The sequence below is a fragment of the Erpetoichthys calabaricus genome, chromosome 9 (assembly GCF_900747795.2).
Source record: "Erpetoichthys calabaricus chromosome 9, fErpCal1.3, whole genome shotgun sequence".
Classification (NCBI taxonomy): domain Eukaryota; kingdom Metazoa; phylum Chordata; class Cladistia; order Polypteriformes; family Polypteridae; genus Erpetoichthys; species Erpetoichthys calabaricus.
This window is the reverse complement of record NC_041402.2, coordinates 163195931-163208600: the sequence shown is the minus strand read 5'-3', so window position 1 is coordinate 163208600 and position 12670 is coordinate 163195931. Positions and strand designations below refer to the sequence as shown.

Genomic DNA, 12670 nt, shown 5'->3' with positions numbered 1-12670 from the left:
GCAGCATGACCCTGGATGCCACCCATAGCAACACCATAGCAGCTGCTCCAACAATACTGCACAAAGTGGCACCATCCATAATAAACAAAATGGCATCACAGGAAAAAATAACATTTTTAGGACCAGTGAGCCCATTTTGAGCTCTAGGCAGGGTGGAAATTGCCCCTTGTTTTCCAAAGTGGGTAGTCCATATTTTTAGATGTTGATGACTGGTTGAGTCCCTCTTGGTGTCTGAGCATGCACTCCTACAGTTGCTAAAAAAGGTACCCCTTTGTGTATATACTGTAGAATTTAAGGAGCACGTGACCCTTGTTGTACAGTGCGAGGGCACTTTTAATTTTATAAACAACGCCCATTAGGTAACAGGGTTCACTCAATATCATCACAGTTTGGTGATATCTGGAGTGTGTGCCCTATAAGTTCATAAATAGCGGCCCTCAGATGACTGTGCCCTAAGGTGTAGGACCCTTAAAACAACAGAATCCCTGAAAATAAATGACAGAAGTGAATTCCATGGATAACAAATGGATAAGAAATATTTAAAAAGTAAAAATAAAATAAGAAAATTTTTCATTTTTAAATGAAAAGCAAATCATGACAACTGCCTGTTGTTGTGAAAATTAATTAATCATGAGGCGCCAAAAGGGATGTTTCATGATTAGGATGGTTAGGATTGGCTTGCTGAATATCAGACATCAGCATGTCATATCAGAGGGCCTGATAGTTGTTTTTCTGCTGTTGGATTATCAGCCTTCTTCAACTAGAAATTTCCATCTAAAAGTTTCAAATGTCAGAAACTAGAGTAAAATACATTATTAATAGGTGGATTAAATTCTCACGCAGTGCAAGCTACAATTTTCTAACCACTGCCTGTAATGAGTCAGTTTCATTGTGATGTTGGACACTACTCAGAAGATCATCAATGGGGCCAGATTTGGGTCACAATAGCACATTGTCCATCTGATCTATAATAATGATGTGTGGCTCATCTTTTAGAGATGGTATGTTTAGGCATTTTTCTTTCCAGAGGTGTGTGTGATCAGAGTATACTGCATGGCAGTGAACTAGCAAATTTAACCTTAAAACTCGGGGTAATGGTACTGAGAAAGAGATGTGATTGTATACAATAAGCTTAAGTTTTCATCATAGTTAACAAAATACATTCATTAACAATAATTGAATTTTTAATTCATTAAGGTAGTCATTTTTCCTCTAGAAATGTTCTTCAAAATGTTACAGAAAGTCCATTTTGGAAACTGAAAAACTGGGTATATATCACCAGAATTCATTTAACTTAAGAAACAAATACATAACAAATCAAAAATATGGGTACATATCACCAGAATTCAGTTAATTTAAGAAAAAAATACATAACAAATCAAAACCATTCATCGTAAAGAATTTAAATACAACAATAAAAGATGAAAAAGTTCAAATACAGTAAAATTGTAAGTCTTGATGTTTTCTGTGCTTAAGTACATTTTTCAAAAGTCGCATACATAAACCTGATTGATAAGCACTGAATAAAAACATGTTCAATATATGGCATATAAATGAGAAAATTATAGAATAAATTAAGAGCACTCAGAAACTAAATGGGGACAGTAGTTAGTGGTGCTACCTTACAGTTGTAGAGTCCTCGGTTTGGATCTTGGCTGAAGCACGACCTGTGTAGAATTTGCATGTTTGTCCTGTGTTTCTTGGGAATTTAGCACTCCTTTTTCTCCTACAAGATGTGTTTGTTTGACTTGACTGGAGATTCTAAAATGTCCCAGAAAGAAGGAATCTGGTTGACTCCACCCTGTATTGAACTGGTTCCCAATACAGGTTTTCACCCTTTCTTGCTCCCAATACTGCCAGGATAGTCTCCATACCCCATGATGCCAAGCTAGACTATAAAGACTTGATAATTGGCAGAAGGAAGAAGAAAGCTGACTGAAATTAGTATAGCCCTGTTATATGGTAAACATAAATTTATTATTCTATGTCCAATCAGTGATACATTGAATGGAAGTAAGATGGCCTATACCTGAGTTTATGGATTATCAATGTAAATGTACCTTGTCTCTACTAAAGAATATATCTGCAGTTAAGGATAAGTAAAAAAATATGTCATAAGAACATAAAACGCCTGCTCAAAAATGTTCTTTAATGTCCAAAACATAGTTATACAGTTGTGTTGACTGTTAGATAAACCTCAGTACAATGTTTAGAGTTACTGTTTTCAGTTTCTGGCAACTGTCTTATGAAAAAGCACAAAGCGCTTTCCAAAAATCAACATAGCTAATAAGAAGTTTAAAAGGGATTAAGTGTAAAGTAATTGTACAAATAAAAAAGAAGAATCCAGGAGATACTGTACTTAACACAGATTGTTTATGTCCCGAGTGTTACATTACATCTAAGATATATTGTTGCCAGATCTTGAGGACTTCTCCTACTCTGACATACTCAAAAAAATTAGTCTCAAGCAGAGAAGACTGCGGGGGAACCTAATCCAAGTATTTAAAATCCTCAGAGGCATTGACAAAGTAGTTCCAGTAAAATTCCTTCAGCTTAAGGGTGAATCACATACTCAAGGACATTATTGGAAATTAAGGGCAAGTGCATTTAAAACTGAAGCCAGGAAGCACTTCTTTATGCAAAGAGTTTTGAGAATCTGGAACAAAGTAGCAAGACATGTAGCTGAAGCAGAATCCTTAACAACCTTTAAGAAGTATCTGGATGAGATACTGGGGCAACTAAGCTATTAGCTAAACAAACGAGCATGATGGACTGAATGGTCTCCTCTCATTTGTTACATTTCTTATGTTTCTTATTTTTTAAAGATTTGCTTTCATAAAACTGCACAAAGAGAAACAAGAGGAATGGAAAACTGTGAATACAAGCAACAGATGACTTTCACAAGAGAGGGTTGTTGACCTGGAATTTACTTTCGAGATACATTGTGGGAGCTTGCAGGCTTAGTACACATCTGTTTAATTCTCTCTGGTTATTACAGTTTCCACCAAAATCCCAAACATGTTGAATTAACTCAATTGGTCTTGAATAAATAAATGATTATACTTTGTGACAGATTGGAGTCTTGTGTAGAATTGGATCCAGTCTTTTAGATAAAGTTGCCAGGATCATCACTTAAACTTGCATTGAAATACACAAATAAATACACTAAAATATACTGAATTTTTAGTGACCCACCTGTTAAACTTCTGAAGTTTGCTGATGTCACCACTCTGATTGGTCTGATCACAAACAGGGAGAAGGTGCCATATTGAAGGGAAGTGTATTGGCAGGCCAGTTTGTACACCCACCACAATCTTAACTTGGATTCCTTGAAACAGTGGAAATGATTGTGGATTTTAGAAGACATTTCTCATTTCCTACACCCCTGGTTTCGAATAATGTCTCTGTGAACTGGGTGGAATTGTTTCAATTTTTTGGCAAAACTATCACTCACAGTCTGAACTGGGATGAAAACATAACTGCTCTTTTAAACAAATATCAGCAGTGAACAATTTTTCTCCATTAACTTAAAATGTTTAACCTGTCCCAATCAGTAGAGTTTCATAGAACTGGTATTGAAAGCATCCTCACTTTCTCCATTAATACTGTAGTACGGCAATACATGTGCTTATCCAAACCATAAACTGCAGTGTGTTATTCGGACAGCAGAAACAATTGTAGGCCTGAAACTGGACTCCACTGGCGTTCAGTATACATCATGGGTCAAGAAAAGTGTCAGATATATAATTAAAGAGAACCCTCACCTGGGCCACAATCTCTTTCAGTTATTACCATCATGGAAATGTTACCAGTAATGAAAAAGGCAAGAAATGCTACACATATAAACAATTTCTATCCTACTATATAGTTAAACATTTTCTGATTCACCTCTGTCATTTCCTGATTTCTAAATTTCCCCATTCAATCTAAATGATGTTTTTCTGTGTTTATTTTATAAATGAATACTCCATATATTACTGGATGTGAATGTAATTCTATACCAGTATATTGTTTTACATATTCGTGTGTTGTGCAATATATTTTTGACCAACTGTATATAATATTGAGATGATGTCATGAATTGTACATTGTTTTGTTTAATTGTAATTACATTGTTATGTGTATGTATGTAACACCAAGAGTTTTTCTTACAACTATATTGCTTGGCGATAAAGTGTAAAATACATTCATTTCTTTTCACGTTTTTTTTAGGTTTACAAAGGCAAATGGCAATAATATTAAAGAATTTAATTCTTAGGTTTCTTCTTCACATAAGTTTCATAAGACGTACCAGGCAATGTAATGTAAGGCAGCCCAGACCCTTGAGCGAGCAGCTTTTGCGGAGGGTGGGTCTACTCGAGTAAATACGGTAGCTGCATCCTTTAACCGCTCGCTCTGTGGGCAGCCCCAGGTAGTGCGCGTACATTGAGCTTGGAGCAAACGGGGAGAAGAAACCAGGATTCATATCTGATACAGCCCTGTTCCAAGACTGCAGGTGAGTACGCTTGTCTGGTTCGATACGTAAAGAAGAATAGATGGCGAAGGAAATAAAAGTATAAACCGGTAAATACGCACCCTGGGCGCCTCTTGAAGTGAAAAGTATCAATTATCCTGTCGCTGCTATTGCATAACAAATTCCAGAAACGCGTCAGTTGAGCGCAGACTGTTGCGAGAATTCATGACTAACTAGTCCTTCGAAATGGACATTAATTGCAAATTTAATTTAGACGGCGACAGCGAGGAACGAAAGTACAGCTGAAAGGTGCATCGTGCTGTGCCGTCCGCGTGCGCGCGCTCGCTTAGTCGCACGAGCTTCTGCGGCCACCGGCTGCTTCGGTGCTCGACCACCGCTGTCACGTGTGAGCCTACCAGGTACTGTGCGTTTACTTTTATAGCTAGATTTGTGTTCTGTCTCCGATATGAGCTTGTTGTTGCAGAACGCCTTCACGATTTACAGGCTGCATTTATTCAGAACTGTATAACGCAAAGTGCTGATAAAAACTGGTACACCTCAGTTACCAAGCTTTTATAATATCATCGGTATAAATAGCGAAATTCATATGTTGGTAAAATAATAATGATGGTGATAACATAAAAATCTGTAAAAGTATTATTAGGGAAAGAATTTGATAAAACTCCTTGCCAGTCTAGAGGAGAATGCGTAAAACCTAGATATGCTAGCTGAAAACTCGGTGCATGTTACCATCCGTTAGAGGGATATTCTTGAACTGATGCAGAGCTTTATCATCCATCGCCGTAAACCAAAGCAGCGGTAGGTACAGTCCGCTGCAGACCGCACTCACGGGCACACTCGCATCCAGTCACAGCGGGCCGTGAACTTAACACTGGACGAACGGGGAGAACCTGCAAACTCCTCACTGAGCTGGGATTGCAGTTTAACATGGTAGAGATTTGAGCCTGCTTCTTCTCGTGAAATTCATATGAAAAATCGAAAAGATCGGTTTGTCTTCAAATCATTTAAACCGGGAGCCATTTTTTGTTCTTGAAAACAAGAGGGTTACGTGTAGAACTATAATGTGTCATGGTGCTAAGTGAACTCAAGATAAAAACAACATTTTACTGATACTTCAAAATCAAAACAGATGGAAAAATAAATAATATAGTACATGTTTAAAATGTGATGGAAATGTTTGAATGCGTTTATGGCAGTCCTCACCATTAAACGAAACATACATGTAACTACTTTAGCCTTTGAAATTGATGTACCAGCATTATTTACATAGTAATTGGTAACACACACACATATATTCGATATGTAAATAGTATTTTTATTTAAATTTTTTTTCTGGGGAGAAATTCAAAGTATTTTAGGACCCTGTAATACCTTTTTCTGTAGTTCACATAGAGACAAATGTGCTTTGCATTGTTGTCTAAGCTTTCCAACATAAATGCATAATACAACCGTTTCAGGAAATTGTCACCTAATTAAAAGATTAGACTCTGAAATGTTAATTTATTATTGTTTTTCTTAACTCAGTTCATGATTATTGTTTTTAGTATTATAAATATATTGCATATTTTGTACAAAGCTCCAGTGCAATCCGTACACTTTGTTCGGAATCACTACATGCATGAAGATGCAAATGCTGATGTAAACATATTGTATCATGTACAGGATGCCTGGAGGCTGGAATAATTGCAGCATCTGCTGGTCCTTAATACCACCATGGAGATTTAATAAACTAAATATAAAATATTGGAAAAAAATGAAGCAGGAAAACGAACAGTTGACTCAAAAACGAAGAATAAGCCTTTAGTATGTGTTCTGGGTGTAAATAGTGATAAACTCCTAATTTTATTTTCAGCATTGCTGTATTTAATTGTTATTTAACCTAAAACAACTGAAGCATTTTTAAATTAAAGATTACTTTTAAAACAAATTATTCATCCTTAAAAAACACACACACACAATTTACACAATATAAGTATATTAAACTACTTATTATAGCATCCAATTTGTGAGAACATTAAAAATGTACTCTATACTGTATATATATATATATATATATATATATATATATATATATATATATATATATATATATATATATATATATCCATCCATCCATTTTCCAACCCGCTGAATCCGAACACAGGGTCACGGGGGTCTGCTGGAGCCAATCCCAGCCAACACAGGGCACAAGGCAGGGAACCAACCCTGGGCAAGGTGCCAACCCACCGCAGGACACACACAAACACACCCACACACCAAGCACACACTAGGGCCAATTTAGAAACACCAATCCACCTAATCTGCATGTCTTTGGACTGTGGGAGGAAACCGGAGCGCCCGGAGGAAACCCACGCAGACACCGGGGAGAACATGCAAACTCCACGCAGGGAGGACCTGGGAAGCGAACCCAGGTCCCCAGGTCTCCCAACTGCGAGGCAGCAGCGCTACCCACTGCGTCACCGTGCCGCCCACATATATATATATATATATATATATAAAATTTTGTTTATAAAATATACCTGTGATGGACTGGTGCCCTGTCCAGGGTTTGTTCCGGCCTTGCGCTCTATGCTAGCTGGGACAGGCACCAGCACATAATATACAAAATATAGATGTGTGGGTGTGTGTGTGTGTGCGTGTGTGTGTGTGTGTTTGGATTGTGTGTTTGGATATATACACATATTCACACACACACAAATATATTATGAATATAGATTAAGTTATCGTTTGTCCATTTAAAGAGTTATGTCTATTGTATAAAAATAATCTACCTTTTGTACAACTTTCCAGTGTGTGTGTGTAACAATATTTATTCTGCAGAAAAGAGTTGCTAAACACTTAGCAAAATTAAAAATATATTCAATAGCTCAGTCCTTAACACTTAAACGAATGTGCTTATGTTCCCTAAAACTCAAAATCTTACTTTGCAAAATGGCAAATAAATGTTATTATTGGCAGACTGGTTAGGTATGTGAATAAGTAAAATCAGCAGGGCGTATGATATGCATGCAGCTGAAGCTACTGTACCATCTGAAAGCAGTTATGTTACATGAAATGTGTAATGTAGGAATATGTTAAAAAACTGACATACATTATACATAAAAGTTTTACATGGAGTGCAGCTTAAGGTATATTATGAGCAATCAGTGTTATGCACAAATGCATTGAGCATATTGTTGTTCATAATCTTTTATCAGCTGTTACAGGCTTTTAAAAAGTTAGTGTGAAAATAGAGGTGTAAATCCTGAGATCAGCCAAGTTAATCAGATGTTTTTAAGTTTGACAAAGGAAACACTTGTCCATTAGAGCATCTTACTCATAAAAAATCAATTTGAATTGCTTAAGAAAGAAACATTTGAATCCCTTTAGATATTTAACCTATGTAGTTAAATTGTAAGCATTCTACACTTTTTAATTTGAGGATATTGATTGTCCCCGATATTACAAAAGAGAATTTTTTTTTTTTATGGATGTAGCATATGCGTGTAATTGTAATATTTAATAGAACCTTTGGAATAATGTGCATATATAGTAAATTGTAATGGCTTGAACATTAACATTCTGATAGTGATATTAATATGGCGTGTCAATAAATTAGGTGGGCAGAGAAACAACACCTTCCTTGTGTTGAAAAAGTGCATGAATAAGATCTTATAATTTTGATAGAACCCCCATTCAGTAATAATTTCTTATATTTCTAGCACATTGAAAATTTTTTAACAAATTTAGCTATCTAACATTCTCTTACATATTTGTTTAATCCTTGTAGTGGAATGAAGGTTTTGCTAAAGAACTAAATCTGTATTCCTGATCCTTTTGTTTAACGTCATCAGCTGTCAGGAAATTTCATTTCCCATGCAGACTTGGTTGGACTGCTTTCTTGTGGATACCACACCCTTTGCAGCTGGACGGCTGTTGTGACTGTAAAAATTTGCAATGACACAAGTGATCTCTGAAAGAGGGCCTTGATTACTATATCTGTTCTACCTGTAGTTGACTGGCACTGCTATAAATAAACAGACAAAATAAGCAACATTCAAGTCGTTGGAGGAAACCCCATACGTTTTTTGCTAAACTAATGAGGTAGCCCAACACTGAATGGAAATGGTTGTCAAATGGCAAATGATTCAATGCAGTACTAAAATTAACTCTTTTAATTAGGGGATTGAGAAGGTGTGGATTAATAAAGCCATAGTGACCGAAAGAATGAAATTGCGAGGACAACTGGCCAAAATGAGGATCCTGCTTAGGTTTGCTGGGTTTGCTTATGTTATTGGGATAAAGAGCTCAGCAATATGGGGAGGTGGTGGTCCTTGGAGTAGAAGCACTATTTCTCATTACTGAGCAGTGCCATTTTTGGTGGTTTGGGCATGCAGTTAAAGTGCCCTGTTCGGTGCTTCTATAAGGTAGAGCCTTTTGAGAAACATACTAGGAGCAAACCCAGGATATAGTGTAGGGATTATATGTGTCTGATGAACTGGGAACTTCTCCAAGTAGTATTGAAAGAAGTTGCAGGGGATAGGGTGGATTGGTCAGCTCATCCTATTATGTTGCTGCCAGGAATATGATCAGGATAAGTGGAGTGAAAATGATGACGAATATGTGAAAGCATACTACAGGTAGGAAAGCAGTATGAATATTACTAAGGTAAAATAAAGGATCCTTTAGTGACTCTTAAGAATGTTGAAGAGGAAGTTAAATTATGTTCACTGTTATTTTGAAACATGGCAAAAGAATTCGGCCTTGACTATCAAACGTTCTGAGTATGTATTCAGCTCCATGTTACTTTCTGTCTGGAGTCTACAAATTCTGTGTCTCCAATTATTTTTGTGATATGGATCTTGTGTTAGGATGATTAGTGTGAGAGAGAGGGCCCTGCATAGAGTAATGCCTTGTCCTGAGTCGGTTTGTGCCTTGTATCTTTTGTAGCCAGGATTGTCTTCAGCCCCTGCAATTCTGAACTGGATTAAGCAGATTTAGTTATGAATGAATGATTTACACTGAGCTTCTTTATCTGCTGCAGTTCTAGGTGTATAAATTTACTTCATTTCCCACTGCCTATGATGACATAAAATATGGACTATATATTTTAAAATGTTAAGTGTAAACTTTTGACAGTTTTTATTTTTTTATTAGTTGACTAAAAAAGGAAAGATCACTATTTATTTACTTTGGTTGCTAGTATGAGAGTGCCAGCATGGATCTAGTTTTTTGTACAATTAGGCAAACAAGTGGTTTGATCACATGTATTTAGAATTGGGAGGATATAAAATACTAGCAGTGTAAGCCCGTGCTGTAAAAAGCCTGGGGTCCTAGAAACTATTGAAATCGTCAGAAAAAAATTGAAACGTAGAGATGTCAGGTAATTGAAAGGAACTACTCTGGGCATCTCTCTCCTAGGAGGATTCGTTTTGCCGACGTGCTCCCATCGCTTGTGTATTAGCGCCGGGAGGAAAAGTAAAAAGGATACCATTTTGCCGATGTTAGCAGCTAAGCGACTTTGTCTTTCTTCGGAGGTTTCATTTTCCTGATGTGCTGGCCTCACTTGTGTTATTAGCAGCTAAGCAAGTTTTCTGTTTTCTTAGAGGCAGAGCCCTTATCTGACTCCACCTCCCGCAGACACACACACTTCCACGTGTAGTTTATATATAAAGTGTTATAAATTGCCCAGAGAAGCTATTGATTCCCTTTTTTCAAAATTTAAGATAGGTTTGTGCATATTAGTTAAAACAGCAGATTAAAGAGAACATTTGCTAACAGTAGTTTAAAAAGTCAAGTTTTGTCCCTCTTCATGTAATCCTCCAGGAGAAATCCATTGGTTGCTATTGGGGAAGGGGAAAAAGTACAACTTATAATGGATGATCATTAGCTCTGACTCTGTCTGATTAAAATAAATTTATGAATATTCTTTAAATTTGAAAGCATTTATTCTGTGACCTTCATCCACTACAGCAGGGGTGTCAAACTCAAATAATGAGTGGGCCAAAATTTAAAACTGAACAAAGCCGCGGGCCAAGGTTGAAAAAAATTACCTTTTAATAGGCACCCAAACAAGTTTTGCGTTGAAAATTGAACAAGCAAGGCTTATATAACTTTATAATGACATGCAAACCCGAGTTTCATGTTTAAATATAAAAATTGAATGCCTCTTTTCTATTTGCAGCCTTCTGAGGTAAATATCAAAATAAACTTTTTTCCACAGGCTAATAAATACATTTGAAAACAAAATAACAATAATGAATGAATCAAACATTCAAGCCTTGAAGTAGCAAGAGAAGAGTGCATGAATAAAATGTTTTTGCTCAGTTTGCTACACTGATTTGCTTTAACACTGAATATGGAACAAGCCATGCTTATAGCTTAACTTAACTTAATAGTGCAAAATCAACTGTCAAAGAACAAACGAAGAAACATCAATGGCATATTAAATAACATTTAAATAAAAAATGAATGCCTCTTTTCAATTTGGTAAATATCAACATTAACTTTTTCCACTGGCTAATACATAAATCAATCATTCAGGCTTTTTTACTGTTCAGTTTGCGACACACTGATCTAACATGGTGTGTTCAAGCCAGACACCTGGCATCTTTTCTTGGATGCTAGTTCATCAGTGTCGGGGCTCAGGCTTTGAGCTGAGGCAACCTTCATTATCGAACGAAGGTGTTCATCAGTGAGACGTGCCCTGTGAGATGTTTTCGTCATCTTCATTGAGGAGAAAAGTTGCTCACATAGGTAAGTGCTGCCGAACATGGAGAGCAATTGAGCAGCTTGGGTGCGGAGCTGAGGCATTGTGTCAGGGATGTGTTGTGGAAACGGTGCGGCGCCAACAGCATCATACTTTGACTTCAGCGTGTCATCACACTGGAGTTCAATCAGCTCCATTTGAATGTTAGTTGGTGCTTTTTCCACATCGACTGCGAAGGGATTACTAAGCAGTTCAAATCTCCATTTCTGACCATCAAAGTCGCCAAATCGTCGGTTAAACTCAGCGCCGAGTACACTGAGTTTTTCAGCAAACTGTGCGCACACGGCGGTAGAGATCTGCGTATTTATGGTTTGGCAACAGGGGAAATGGCCAAGGTTTCCTTGCAGCAGCTGATTCTCCCACAGGCAGAGTTTAGCTTTAAAAGCTTTCACTGACGAGTACATCTCGGTGATGATGCGGCCCCACCCCTGTAGCTGCAGGTTCAGCGCATCAAGATGGCTTGCGATGTCAGACAGAAAGGCCAGCTCACACATAAACTTTTGCTCCTGGAGTTCTGCTGTGTCCTTCCCTTTGCTTTGCAGAAACTGACATATTTCTTCACGCAGCTCGAAAAATCTGTTCAGTACTTTTCCGCGGCTTAACCATCTCACCTCTGTGTGATACGGCACGTCTGTGTGTTCCGAACCAAACTCTTCCAGAAAAGACTTAAACTCGCGGTGATTCAGACCTTTGGCTCTTATAAAGTTAACAACTTGTGTTACTGTGGTCATAACATGTTCCATCTTTAGGGCTTTAGCACACAGTGACTCTTGATGTATAATGCAGTGATAAACCGATAGCTCACCTGCACAGTTCTCTTCCCGCATCTTTTCACGCATCCTGCCCACCAGACCATTCTTTTTACCACTCATCGCTGGCGCACCATCAGTGGTTAATCCCACGAGTTTATCCCACGGCAGGTTTATTTAAGTTACACATTTGCAAACCTCCTCAAAAATGTCCGTCCCTGTGGTTGTGCCATGCATGGATTTAAATCCCAAAAGCTCCTCCGTAACACACATTTTTGAGTCGACACCGCGGATGAAGACTGACAGCTGCGCAGTATCAGACGCGTCAGTGCTCTCGTCCACAGCGAGGGAAAAAGAAACAAAATCTTTCCCCTTTTCCATCAGCTGGTCATGCAGATTGGTGGCAAGATCACATATGCGCTCCGCTATTGTGTTCCTGCTCAGGCTTACGTTTGAAAAGGCCTGTTTTTTCTCTGGGCACACTTGGTCACAAACTTTCAGCATTATCTTTTTAATAAATTCTCCCTCATTAAAGGATCGGGTTGATTTGGCGATTTCTTCTGCCACGATATAACTCGCCTTTACAGCAGCCTCGTTTTGTGCTGTGGCTTTTTTGAACATATTTTGTTGTGAAACCAACCCTCTCTTCATCTCCTCTACTTTCTGGCTCCTTTGAGTCGTGTCCAGGTCCTTGTACAT

The 12670-nt window shown here is 37.7% G+C and overlaps 1 protein-coding gene across 1 annotated transcript in view; it reads left to right on the top strand.

The window, feature by feature from the left end:
• The first annotated feature begins 4394 nt into the window (after positions 1-4394).
• Positions 4395-12670, top strand: part of ets1 (v-ets avian erythroblastosis virus E26 oncogene homolog 1) — a 112791-nt gene continuing 104515 nt past the window's right edge. Inside the window, exon 1 of the mRNA XM_028810346.2 lies at positions 4395-4495. The gene's annotated coding sequence lies outside the window, so the exon portion shown is untranslated. The remainder of the gene's footprint in view (positions 4496-12670) is intronic.